This window comes from Hyla sarda, unplaced genomic scaffold (genome assembly GCF_029499605.1).
Source record: "Hyla sarda isolate aHylSar1 unplaced genomic scaffold, aHylSar1.hap1 scaffold_336, whole genome shotgun sequence".
Classification (NCBI taxonomy): Eukaryota; Metazoa; Chordata; class Amphibia; order Anura; family Hylidae; genus Hyla; species Hyla sarda.
The window spans coordinates 271,450-283,975 of record NW_026610109.1 but is presented as its reverse complement, the minus strand read 5'-3'; the positions used below and the strand labels follow the sequence as shown (position 1 = coordinate 283,975).

Below are 12,526 nucleotides of genomic sequence, written 5' to 3'. Positions count from 1 at the left end.
GGCCGCTGTTGGAGCGTCCAGGCACAGGACTTCTGCTGCTGCTGACTAAATGGCCTCCTTAATTGGATCATTTGAGTAGCCAGCACACCTGTGCAGGTAGGGCATGACATGATAGGCAGCTGCCTTGATAGCGGGTGGGTGCTGAATGTTCCTAATTGACAAAATAAGATTAATGCTTATGAAGAAATATAAAATCTCATCCCTTCCCCAATATCGCGCCACACCCCTACCCCTTAATTCCCTGGTTGAACTTGATGGACATATGTCTTTTTTCGACCGTACTAACTATGTAACTATGTAACATAACATGGGGGGGGGGGGGGTCTCCTGGCTGTTCACACAGGTGTGTCATTGCTGTACATTGACCATGCATTGCTTCTGTGGTATTGCAAAGGCAAAGACAAATGCTTCCAGCCATCCATTGCACTAATGGATTGGTCATCAGCTGGCTGTCTATGTCCCGCATCAATATAGACCAAAGTACAGAGGGTTAGGCTATGCTATTGTGCACCTACCTGATGCATCAGAAGGTGCGAGGCCCTTGCTAAATTCTGTGCACAGACTTTGAGATCTATACTTTAGACTGTATCTAAACCTGCTCCAACATGGACTGACATTCTGGCCTACTTTCAGCCGATGCGACTTGTCTGTCGCTGAACAGTCGCTTTTTATGTATTCAGCACCTATGTATAATGTTGTAAAAATGCTCTAGAAGCTAAAGTCGCAGAAATGTCACACATATTTGGCCTGCAACTTTCTGTGCAACAAATTCAGACAGGAAAAATCAGTATAAATCCTTAGAAAATTATCCCCCAGTGTCTCCATCTGCTTGGCGGTATTGAATAAGCATTGCTGCACTGATGGGGTATGCATTAGACGAAAAAAAAGAAGAAAAAGAAGAATAATACGCCCAGAAAAGAGGCGAAAAGGAGAAAAACGTAAAAAAACGTGAAAAAAAAGTAAGAGGAAGAGAAGGGAAAAAAAGGTGGAAATGGGTTTAAAAGTGATTTCGGCGGAGAAATATATATATATATATATATATATATATATATATATATATATATACGCGCACACACACACATATATATAAACGTATTCTCCGTTGAGATATTGCAGCCGCTGCTGTGTCCAGGCCCAGGAGCCTTAGCACTGTGCTGTGATGTCACTCAATACCACTGACATCACTAGGTGTAAACAACATCTCTCCTTTGCTGTGTATGTGACTATGGAGCTGTTTGGTGATGTCGTCTATTATGGCCTTCATAGAAGCAACAGGAGATTGTTGCATCCATCTAGAACCCTCAGAACTACAGTGCTATGATGTCACTCACTTCCACAGGCCTTGCAGAGTGTAAACAACAACAACCCAGCTTTGTTGTGTATGTAACCATAGGGATTTGTGATGTCACCTAGAACCTTCACAGCAGCGACAGCTTTATGAGGAGCATCAGCACTGCTCTGCCTGAGCAGAACCATCACCGCCATAGGTTGTCAAATAACCCGGATTTAACCCACACAGGTAAGTCCAATGGGGTGCAGGCATGTCCTCTATGCTTACAGCTTCCCGTGGGTGTTGGTTTGATACCGTTTGGGGACAGCCAAGGAGGCATCTGCAGGCAACAAAGGTAGGTGTGTGCTTGTGTGTGTGTTTCCTATGCAGATCCTAAGCCCAGTGTCACATGCAAGTAGGAGGAGTAAGAAGGGTTCCTGGCAAATCCGGGTTATGGATTGCATTTAAAAAGGCCCCGTGGGAGTGCAATGGGCCCCTGTCTTGCTGCTTAGCAATAATGGTATGGGTTTAGGTTCTGCTGTGTGTACTGGTGGTTGACTGCCCCCCAGCCCAGAGTGTGCATGGAAAATTGTCTGGCAGCCTCCCTGACAGCAAGCAGTGATAGTGCCCATGAAGGGCACCTTGTTGGGCCCGCCCCTTTCACGGTTATCGCTTCTCGGCCTTTTGGCTAAGATCAAGTGTAGTATCTGTTCTTATCAGTTTAATATCTGATACGTCCCCTATCTGGGGACCATATATTAAATGGATTTTTGAGAACGGGGGCCGATTTCGAAGCTTGCTTCCGTCGCCCTATGCATTGACCCGATATGGCAGTATCTTCGGGTACAGTGCACCACCCCCTTACAGGGTTAAAAAGAAAGATTCCTACTTTCATTGCTACCTGCTTGCTGGCTAGCCAGCTAGCCAGCCCTGTGGGCCTTGCTGCTGCTGCAGCCAAAAAACAAAAGGTGGTGCTGCTGCTGCTTCTGCTGCTTCTGCTTCTGCTTGTGTCTGGCCGCTGTTGGAGCGTCCAGGCACAGGACTTCTGCTGCTGCTGACTAAATGGCCTCCTTAATTGGATCATTTGAGTAGCCAGCACACCTGTGCAGGTAGGGCATGACATGATAGGCAGCTGCCTTGATAGCGGGTGGGTGCTGAATGTTCCTAATTGACAAAATAAGATTAATGCTTATGAAGAAATATAAAATCTCATCCCTTCCCCAATATCGCGCCACACCCCTACCCCTTAATTCCCTGGTTGAACTTGATGGACATATGTCTTTTTTCGACCGTACTAACTATGTAACTATGTAACATAACATGGGGGGGGAGGGGGGGGGTCTCCTGGCTGTTCACACAGGTGTGTCATTGCTGTACATTGACCATGCATTGCTTCTGTGGTATTGCAAAGGCAAAGACAAATGCTTCCAGCCATCCATTGCACTAATGGATTGGTCATCAGCTGGCTGTCTATGTCCCGCATCAATATAGACCAAAGTACAGAGGGTTAGGCTATGCTATTGTGCACCTACCTGATGCATCAGAAGGTGCGAGGCCCTTGCTAAATTCTGTGCACAGACTTTGAGATCTATACTTTAGACTGTATCTAAACCTGCTCCAACATGGACTGACATTCTGGCCTACTTTCAGCCGATGCGACTTGTCTGTCGCTGAACAGTCGCTTTTTATGTATTCAGCACCTATGTATAATGTTGTAAAAATGCTCTAGAAGCTAAAGTCGCAGAAATGTCACACATATTTGGCCTGCAACTTTCTGTGCGACAAATTCAGACAGGAAAAATCAGTATAAATCCTTAGAAAATTATCCCCCAGTGTCTCCATCTGCTGGCGGTATTGAATAAGCATTGCTGCACTGATGGGGTATGCATTAGACGAAAAAAAAGAAGAAAAAGAAGAATAATACGCCCAGAAAAGAGGCGAAAAGGAGAAAAACGTAAAAAAACGTGAAAAAAAAGTAAGAGGAAGAGAAGGGAAAAAAAGGTGGAAATGGGTTTAAAAGTGATTTCGGCGGAGATATATATATATATATATATATATATATATATATATATATATACGCGCACACACACACATATATATAAACGTATTCTCCGTTGAGATATTGCAGCCGCTGCTGTGTCCAGGCCCAGGAGCCTTAGCACTGTGCTGTGATGTCACTCAATACCACTGACATCACTAGGTGTAAACAACATCTCTCCTTTGCTGTGTATGTGACTATGGAGCTGTTTGGTGATGTCGTCTATTATGGCCTTCATAGAAGCAACAGGAGATTGTTGCATCCATCTAGAACCCTCAGAACTACAGTGCTATGATGTCACTCACTTCCACAGGCCTTGCAGAGTGTAAACAACAACAACCCAGCTTTGTTGTGTATGTAACCATAGGGATTTGTGATGTCACCTAGAACCTTCACAGCAGCGACAGCTTTATGAGGAGCATCAGCACTGCTCTGCCTGAGCAGAACCATCACCGCCATAGGTTGTCAAATAACCCGGATTTAACCCACACAGGTAAGTCCAATGGGGTGCAGGCATGTCCTCTATGCTTACAGCTTCCCGTGGGTGTTGGTTTGATACCGTTTGGGGACAGCCAAGGAGGCATCTGCAGGCAACAAAGGTAGGTGTGTGCTTGTGTGTGTGTTTCCTATGCAGATCCTAAGCCCAGTGTCACATGCAAGTAGGAGGAGTAAGAAGGGTTCCTGGCAAATCCGGGTTATGGATTGCATTTAAAAAGGCCCCGTGGGAGTGCAATGGGCCCCTGTCTTGCTGCTTAGCAATAATGGTATGGGTTTAGGTTCTGCTGTGTGTACTGGTGGTTGACTGCCCCCCAGCCCAGAGTGTGCATGGAAAATTGTCTGGCAGCCTCCCTGACAGCAAGCAGTGATAGTGCCCATGAAGGGCACCTTGTTGGGCCCGCCCCTTTCACGGTTATCGCTTCTCGGCCTTTTGGCTAAGATCAAGTGTAGTATCTGTTCTTATCAGTTTAATATCTGATACGTCCCCTATCTGGGGACCATATGTTAAATGGATTTTTGAGAACGGGGGCCGATTTCGAAGCTTGCTTCCGTCGCCCTATGCATTGACCCGATATGGCAGTATCTTCGGGTACAGTGCACCACCCCCTTACAGGGTTAAAAAGAAAGATTCCTACTTTCATTGCTACCTGCTTGCTGGCTAGCCAGCTAGCCAGCCCTGTGGGCCTTGCTGCTGCTGCAGCCAAAAAACAAAAGGTGGTGCTGCTGCTGCTTCTGCTGCTTCTGCTTCTGCTTGTGTCTGGCCGCTGTTGGAGCGTCCAGGCACAGGACTTCTGCTGCTGCTGACTAAATGGCCTCCTTAATTGGATCATTTGAGTAGCCAGCACACCTGTGCAGGTAGGGCATGACATGATAGGCAGCTGCCTTGATAGCGGGTGGGTGCTGAATGTTCCTAATTGACAAAATAAGATTAATGCTTATGAAGAAATATAAAATCTCATCCCTTCCCCAATATCGCGCCACACCCCTACCCCTTAATTCCCTGGTTGAACTTGATGGACATATGTCTTTTTTCGACCGTACTAACTATGTAACTATGTAACATAACATGGGGGGGGGGGGGGGGGGGTCTCCTGGCTGTTCACACAGGTGTGTCATTGCTGTACATTGACCATGCATTGCTTCTGTGGTATTGCAAAGGCAAAGACAAATGCTTCCAGCCATCCATTGCACTAATGGATTGGTCATCAGCTGGCTGTCTATGTCCCGCACCAATATAGACCAAAGTACAGAGGGTTAGGCTATGCTATTGTGCACCTACCTGATGCATCAGAAGGTGCGAGGCCCTTGCTAAATTCTGTGCACAGACTTTGAGATCTATACTTTAGACTGTATCTAAACCTGCTCCAACATGGACTGACATTCTGGCCTACTTTCAGCCGATGCGACTTGTCTGTCGCTGAACAGTCGCTTTTTATGTATTCAGCACCTATGTATAATGTTGTAAAAATGCTCTAGAAGCTAAAGTCGCAGAAATGTCACACATATTTGGCCTGCAACTTTCTGTGCGACAAATTCAGACAGGAAAAATCAGTATAAATCCTTAGAAAATTATCCCCCAGTGTCTCCATCTGCTGGCGGTATTGAATAAGCATTGCTGCACTGATGGGGTATGCATTAGACGAAAAAAAAGAAGAAAAAGAAGAATAATACGCCCAGAAAAGAGGCGAAAAGGAGAAAAACGTAAAAAAACGTGAAAAAAAAGTAAGAGGAAGAGAAGGGAAAAAAAGGTGGAAATGGGTTTAAAAGTGATTTCGGCGGAGAATATATATATATATATATATATATATATATATATATATATATACGCGCACACACACACATATATATAAACGTATTCTCCGTTGAGATATTGCAGCCGCTGCTGTGTCCAGGCCCAGGAGCCTTAGCACTGTGCTGTGATGTCACTCAATACCACTGACATCACTAGGTGTAAACAACATCTCTCCTTTGCTGTGTATGTGACTATGGAGCTGTTTGGTGATGTCGTCTATTATGGCCTTCATAGAAGCAACAGGAGATTGTTGCATCCATCTAGAACCCTCAGAACTACAGTGCTATGATGTCACTCACTTCCACAGGCCTTGCAGAGTGTAAACAACAACAACCCAGCTTTGTTGTGTATGTAACCATAGGGATTTGTGATGTCACCTAGAACCTTCACAGCAGCGACAGCTTTATGAGGAGCATCAGCACTGCTCTGCCTGAGCAGAACCATCACCGCCATAGGTTGTCAAATAACCCGGATTTAACCCACACAGGTAAGTCCAATGGGGTGCAGGCATGTCCTCTATGCTTACAGCTTCCCGTGGGTGTTGGTTTGATACCGTTTGGGGACAGCCAAGGAGGCATCTGCAGGCAACAAAGGTAGGTGTGTGCTTGTGTGTGTGTTTCCTATGCAGATCCTAAGCCCAGTGTCACATGCAAGTAGGAGGAGTAAGAAGGGTTCCTGGCAAATCCGGGTTATGGATTGCATTTAAAAAGGCCCCGTGGGAGTGCAATGGGCCCCTGTCTTGCTGCTTAGCAATAATGGTATGGGTTTAGGTTCTGCTGTGTGTACTGGTGGTTGACTGCCCCCCAGCCCAGAGTGTGCATGGAAAATTGTCTGGCAGCCTCCCTGACAGCAAGCAGTGATAGTGCCCATGAAGGGCACCTTGTTGGGCCCGCCCCTTTCACGGTTATCGCTTCTCGGCCTTTTGGCTAAGATCAAGTGTAGTATCTGTTCTTATCAGTTTAATATCTGATACGTCCCCTATCTGGGGACCATATATTAAATGGATTTTTGAGAACGGGGGCCGATTTCGAAGCTTGCTTCCGTCGCCCTATGCATTGACCCGATATGGCAGTATCTTCGGGTACAGTGCACCACCCCCTTACAGGGTTAAAAAGAAAGATTCCTACTTTCATTGCTACCTGCTTGCTGGCTAGCCAGCTAGCCAGCCCTGTGGGCCTTGCTGCTGCTGCAGCCAAAAAACAAAAGGTGGTGCTGCTGCTGCTTCTGCTGCTTCTGCTTCTGCTTGTGTCTGGCCGCTGTTGGAGCGTCCAGGCACAGGACTTCTGCTGCTGCTGACTAAATGGCCTCCTTAATTGGATCATTTGAGTAGCCAGCACACCTGTGCAGGTAGGGCATGACATGATAGGCAGCTGCCTTGATAGCGGGTGGGTGCTGAATGTTCCTAATTGACAAAATAAGATTAATGCTTATGAAGAAATATAAAATCTCATCCCTTCCCCAATATCGCGCCACACCCCTACCCCTTAATTCCCTGGTTGAACTTGATGGACATATGTCTTTTTTCGACCGTACTAACTATGTAACTATGTAACATAACATGGGGGGGGGGGGGGGGTCTCCTGGCTGTTCACACAGGTGTGTCATTGCTGTACATTGACCATGCATTGCTTCTGTGGTATTGCAAAGGCAAAGACAAATGCTTCCAGCCATCCATTGCACTAATGGATTGGTCATCAGCTGGCTGTCTATGTCCCGCATCAATATAGACCAAAGTACAGAGGGTTAGGCTATGCTATTGTGCACCTACCTGATGCATCAGAAGGTGCGAGGCCCTTGCTAAATTCTGTGCACAGACTTTGAGATCTATACTTTAGACTGTATCTAAACCTGCTCCAACATGGACTGACATTCTGGCCTACTTTCAGCCGATGCGACTTGTCTGTCGCTGAACAGTCGCTTTTTATGTATTCAGCACCTATGTATAATGTTGTAAAAATGCTCTAGAAGCTAAAGTCGCAGAAATGTCACACATATTTGGCCTGCAACTTTCTGTGCGACAAATTCAGACAGGAAAAATCAGTATAAATCCTTAGAAAATTATCCCCCAGTGTCTCCATCTGCTGGCGGTATTGAATAAGCATTGCTGCACTGATGGGGTATGCATTAGACGAAAAAAAAGAAGAAAAAGAAGAATAATACGCCCAGAAAAGAGGCGAAAAGGAGAAAAACGTAAAAAAACGTGAAAAAAAAGTAAGAGGAAGAGAAGGGAAAAAAAGGTGGAAATGGGTTTAAAAGTGATTTCGGCGGAGAAATATATATATATATATATATATATATATATATATATATATATATACGCGCACACACACACATATATATAAACGTATTCTCCGTTGAGATATTGCAGCCGCTGCTGTGTCCAGGCCCAGGAGCCTTAGCACTGTGCTGTGATGTCACTCAATACCACTGACATCACTAGGTGTAAACAACATCTCTCCTTTGCTGTGTATGTGACTATGGAGCTGTTTGGTGATGTCGTCTATTATGGCCTTCATAGAAGCAACAGGAGATTGTTGCATCCATCTAGAACCCTCAGAACTACAGTGCTATGATGTCACTCACTTCCACAGGCCTTGCAGAGTGTAAACAACAACAACCCAGCTTTGTTGTGTATGTAACCATAGGGATTTGTGATGTCACCTAGAACCTTCACAGCAGCGACAGCTTTATGAGGAGCATCAGCACTGCTCTGCCTGAGCAGAACCATCACCGCCATAGGTTGTCAAATAACCCGGATTTAACCCACACAGGTAAGTCCAATGGGGTGCAGGCATGTCCTCTATGCTTACAGCTTCCCGTGGGTGTTGGTTTGATACCGTTTGGGGACAGCCAAGGAGGCATCTGCAGGCAACAAAGGTAGGTGTGTGCTTGTGTGTGTGTTTCCTATGCAGATCCTAAGCCCAGTGTCACATGCAAGTAGGAGGAGTAAGAAGGGTTCCTGGCAAATCCGGGTTATGGATTGCATTTAAAAAGGCCCCGTGGGAGTGCAATGGGCCCCTGTCTTGCTGCTTAGCAATAATGGTATGGGTTTAGGTTCTGCTGTGTGTACTGGTGGTTGACTGCCCCCCAGCCCAGAGTGTGCATGGAAAATTGTCTGGCAGCCTCCCTGACAGCAAGCAGTGATAGTGCCCATGAAGGGCACCTTGTTGGGCCCGCCCCTTTCACGGTTATCGCTTCTCGGCCTTTTGGCTAAGATCAAGTGTAGTATCTGTTCTTATCAGTTTAATATCTGATACGTCCCCTATCTGGGGACCATATGTTAAATGGATTTTTGAGAACGGGGGCCGATTTCGAAGCTTGCTTCCGTCGCCCTATGCATTGACCCGATATGGCAGTATCTTCGGGTACAGTGCACCACCCCCTTACAGGGTTAAAAAGAAAGATTCCTACTTTCATTGCTACCTGCTTGCTGGCTAGCCAGCTAGCCAGCCCTGTGGGCCTTGCTGCTGCTGCAGCCAAAAAACAAAAGGTGGTGCTGCTGCTGCTTCTGCTGCTTCTGCTTCTGCTTGTGTCTGGCCGCTGTTGGAGCGTCCAGGCACAGGACTTCTGCTGCTGCTGACTAAATGGCCTCCTTAATTGGATCATTTGAGTAGCCAGCACACCTGTGCAGGTAGGGCATGACATGATAGGCAGCTGCCTTGATAGCGGGTGGGTGCTGAATGTTCCTAATTGACAAAATAAGATTAATGCTTATGAAGAAATATAAAATCTCATCCCTTCCCCAATATCGCGCCACACCCCTACCCCTTAATTCCCTGGTTGAACTTGATGGACATATGTCTTTTTTCGACCGTACTAACTATGTAACTATGTAACATAACATGGGGGGGGGGGGGGGGGGGGTCTCCTGGCTGTTCACACAGGTGTGTCATTGCTGTACATTGACCATGCATTGCTTCTGTGGTATTGCAAAGGCAAAGACAAATGCTTCCAGCCATCCATTGCACTAATGGATTGGTCATCAGCTGGCTGTCTATGTCCCGCACCAATATAGACCAAAGTACAGAGGGTTAGGCTATGCTATTGTGCACCTACCTGATGCATCAGAAGGTGCGAGGCCCTTGCTAAATTCTGTGCACAGACTTTGAGATCTATACTTTAGACTGTATCTAAACCTGCTCCAACATGGACTGACATTCTGGCCTACTTTCAGCCGATGCGACTTGTCTGTCGCTGAACAGTCGCTTTTTATGTATTCAGCACCTATGTATAATGTTGTAAAAATGCTCTAGAAGCTAAAGTCGCAGAAATGTCACACATATTTGGCCTGCAACTTTCTGTGCGACAAATTCAGACAGGAAAAATCAGTATAAATCCTTAGAAAATTATCCCCCAGTGTCTCCATCTGCTGGCGGTATTGAATAAGCATTGCTGCACTGATGGGGTATGCATTAGACGAAAAAAAAGAAGAAAAAGAAGAATAATACGCCCAGAAAAGAGGCGAAAAGGAGAAAAACGTAAAAAAACGTGAAAAAAAAGTAAGAGGAAGAGAAGGGAAAAAAAGGTGGAAATGGGTTTAAAAGTGATTTCGGCGGAGAAATATATATATATATATATATATATATATATATATATATATATACGCGCACACACACACATATATATAAACGTATTCTCCGTTGAGATATTGCAGCCGCTGCTGTGTCCAGGCCCAGGAGCCTTAGCACTGTGCTGTGATGTCACTCAATACCACTGACATCACTAGGTGTAAACAACATCTCTCCTTTGCTGTGTATGTGACTATGGAGCTGTTTGGTGATGTCGTCTATTATGGCCTTCATAGAAGCAACAGGAGATTGTTGCATCCATCTAGAACCCTCAGAACTACAGTGCTATGATGTCACTCACTTCCACAGGCCTTGCAGAGTGTAAACAACAACAACCCAGCTTTGTTGTGTATGTAACCATAGGGATTTGTGATGTCACCTAGAACCTTCACAGCAGCGACAGCTTTATGAGGAGCATCAGCACTGCTCTGCCTGAGCAGAACCATCACCGCCATAGGTTGTCAAATAACCCGGATTTAACCCACACAGGTAAGTCCAATGGGGTGCAGGCATGTCCTCTATGCTTACAGCTTCCCGTGGGTGTTGGTTTGATACCGTTTGGGGACAGCCAAGGAGGCATCTGCAGGCAACAAAGGTAGGTGTGTGCTTGTGTGTGTGTTTCCTATGCAGATCCTAAGCCCAGTGTCACATGCAAGTAGGAGGAGTAAGAAGGGTTCCTGGCAAATCCGGGTTATGGATTGCATTTAAAAAGGCCCCGTGGGAGTGCAATGGGCCCCTGTCTTGCTGCTTAGCAATAATGGTATGGGTTTAGGTTCTGCTGTGTGTACTGGTGGTTGACTGCCCCCCAGCCCAGAGTGTGCATGGAAAATTGTCTGGCAGCCTCCCTGACAGCAAGCAGTGATAGTGCCCATGAAGGGCACCTTGTTGGGCCCGCCCCTTTCACGGTTATCGCTTCTCGGCCTTTTGGCTAAGATCAAGTGTAGTATCTGTTCTTATCAGTTTAATATCTGATACGTCCCCTATCTGGGGACCATATATTAAATGGATTTTTGAGAACGGGGGCCGATTTCGAAGCTTGCTTCCGTCGCCCTATGCATTGACCCGATATGGCAGTATCTTCGGGTACAGTGCACCACCCCCTTACAGGGTTAAAAAGAAAGATTCCTACTTTCATTGCTACCTGCTTGCTGGCTAGCCAGCTAGCCAGCCCTGTGGGCCTTGCTGCTGCTGCAGCCAAAAAACAAAAGGTGGTGCTGCTGCTGCTTCTGCTGCTTCTGCTTCTGCTTGTGTCTGGCCGCTGTTGGAGCGTCCAGGCACAGGACTTCTGCTGCTGCTGACTAAATGGCCTCCTTAATTGGATCATTTGAGTAGCCAGCACACCTGTGCAGGTAGGGCATGACATGATAGGCAGCTGCCTTGATAGCGGGTGGGTGCTGAATGTTCCTAATTGACAAAATAAGATTAATGCTTATGAAGAAATATAAAATCTCATCCCTTCCCCAATATCGCGCCACACCCCTACCCCTTAATTCCCTGGTTGAACTTGATGGACATATGTCTTTTTTCGACCGTACTAACTATGTAACTATGTAACATAACATGGGGGGGGAGGGGGGGGGTCTCCTGGCTGTTCACACAGGTGTGTCATTGCTGTACATTGACCATGCATTGCTTCTGTGGTATTGCAAAGGCAAAGACAAATGCTTCCAGCCATCCATTGCACTAATGGATTGGTCATCAGCTGGCTGTCTATGTCCCGCATCAATATAGACCAAAGTACAGAGGGTTAGGCTATGCTATTGTGCACCTACCTGATGCATCAGAAGGTGCGAGGCCCTTGCTAAATTCTGTGCACAGACTTTGAGATCTATACTTTAGACTGTATCTAAACCTGCTCCAACATGGACTGACATTCTGGCCTACTTTCAGCCGATGCGACTTGTCTGTCGCTGAACAGTCGCTTTTTATGTATTCAGCACCTATGTATAATGTTGTAAAAATGCTCTAGAAGCTAAAGTCGCAGAAATGTCACACATATTTGGCCTGCAACTTTCTGTGCGACAAATTCAGACAGGAAAAATCAGTATAAATCCTTAGAAAATTATCCCCCAGTGTCTCCATCTGCTGGCGGTATTGAATAAGCATTGCTGCACTGATGGGGTATGCATTAGACGAAAAAAAAGAAGAAAAAGAAGAATAATACGCCCAGAAAAGAGGCGAAAAGGAGAAAAACGTAAAAAAACGTGAAAAAAAAGTAAGAGGAAGAGAAGGGAAAAAAAGGTGGAAATGGGTTTAAAAGTGATTTCGGCGGAGAAATATATATATATATATATATATATATATATATACGCGCACACACACACATATATATAAACGTATTCTCCGTTGAGATATTGCAG

General features: G+C 45.8%; 5 non-coding genes across 5 annotated transcripts; all 5 read left to right on the top strand.

Annotated features, from left to right (window-relative positions):
- The first annotated feature begins 1,938 nt into the window (after window positions 1-1,938).
- LOC130330555 (U2 spliceosomal RNA) lies at window positions 1,939-2,129 on the top strand. Its single transcript, XR_008873692.1, has one exon. It is a non-coding gene; the product is annotated as a U2 spliceosomal RNA (small nuclear RNA).
- Window positions 2,130-4,220: 2,091 nt separating this feature from the next.
- On the top strand, window positions 4,221-4,411 carry LOC130330579 (U2 spliceosomal RNA). Its single transcript, XR_008873714.1, has one exon. It is a non-coding gene; the product is annotated as a U2 spliceosomal RNA (small nuclear RNA).
- A 2,093-nt stretch (window positions 4,412-6,504) lies between these two features.
- On the top strand, window positions 6,505-6,695 carry LOC130330554 (U2 spliceosomal RNA). Its single transcript, XR_008873691.1, has one exon. It is a non-coding gene; the product is annotated as a U2 spliceosomal RNA (small nuclear RNA).
- Window positions 6,696-8,788: 2,093 nt separating this feature from the next.
- LOC130330578 (U2 spliceosomal RNA) lies at window positions 8,789-8,979 on the top strand. The gene has a single exon (XR_008873713.1). It is a non-coding gene; the product is annotated as a U2 spliceosomal RNA (small nuclear RNA).
- A 2,095-nt stretch (window positions 8,980-11,074) lies between these two features.
- Window positions 11,075-11,265, top strand: LOC130330553 (U2 spliceosomal RNA). The gene has a single exon (XR_008873690.1). It is a non-coding gene; the product is annotated as a U2 spliceosomal RNA (small nuclear RNA).
- Window positions 11,266-12,526: the final 1,261 nt, after the last annotated feature.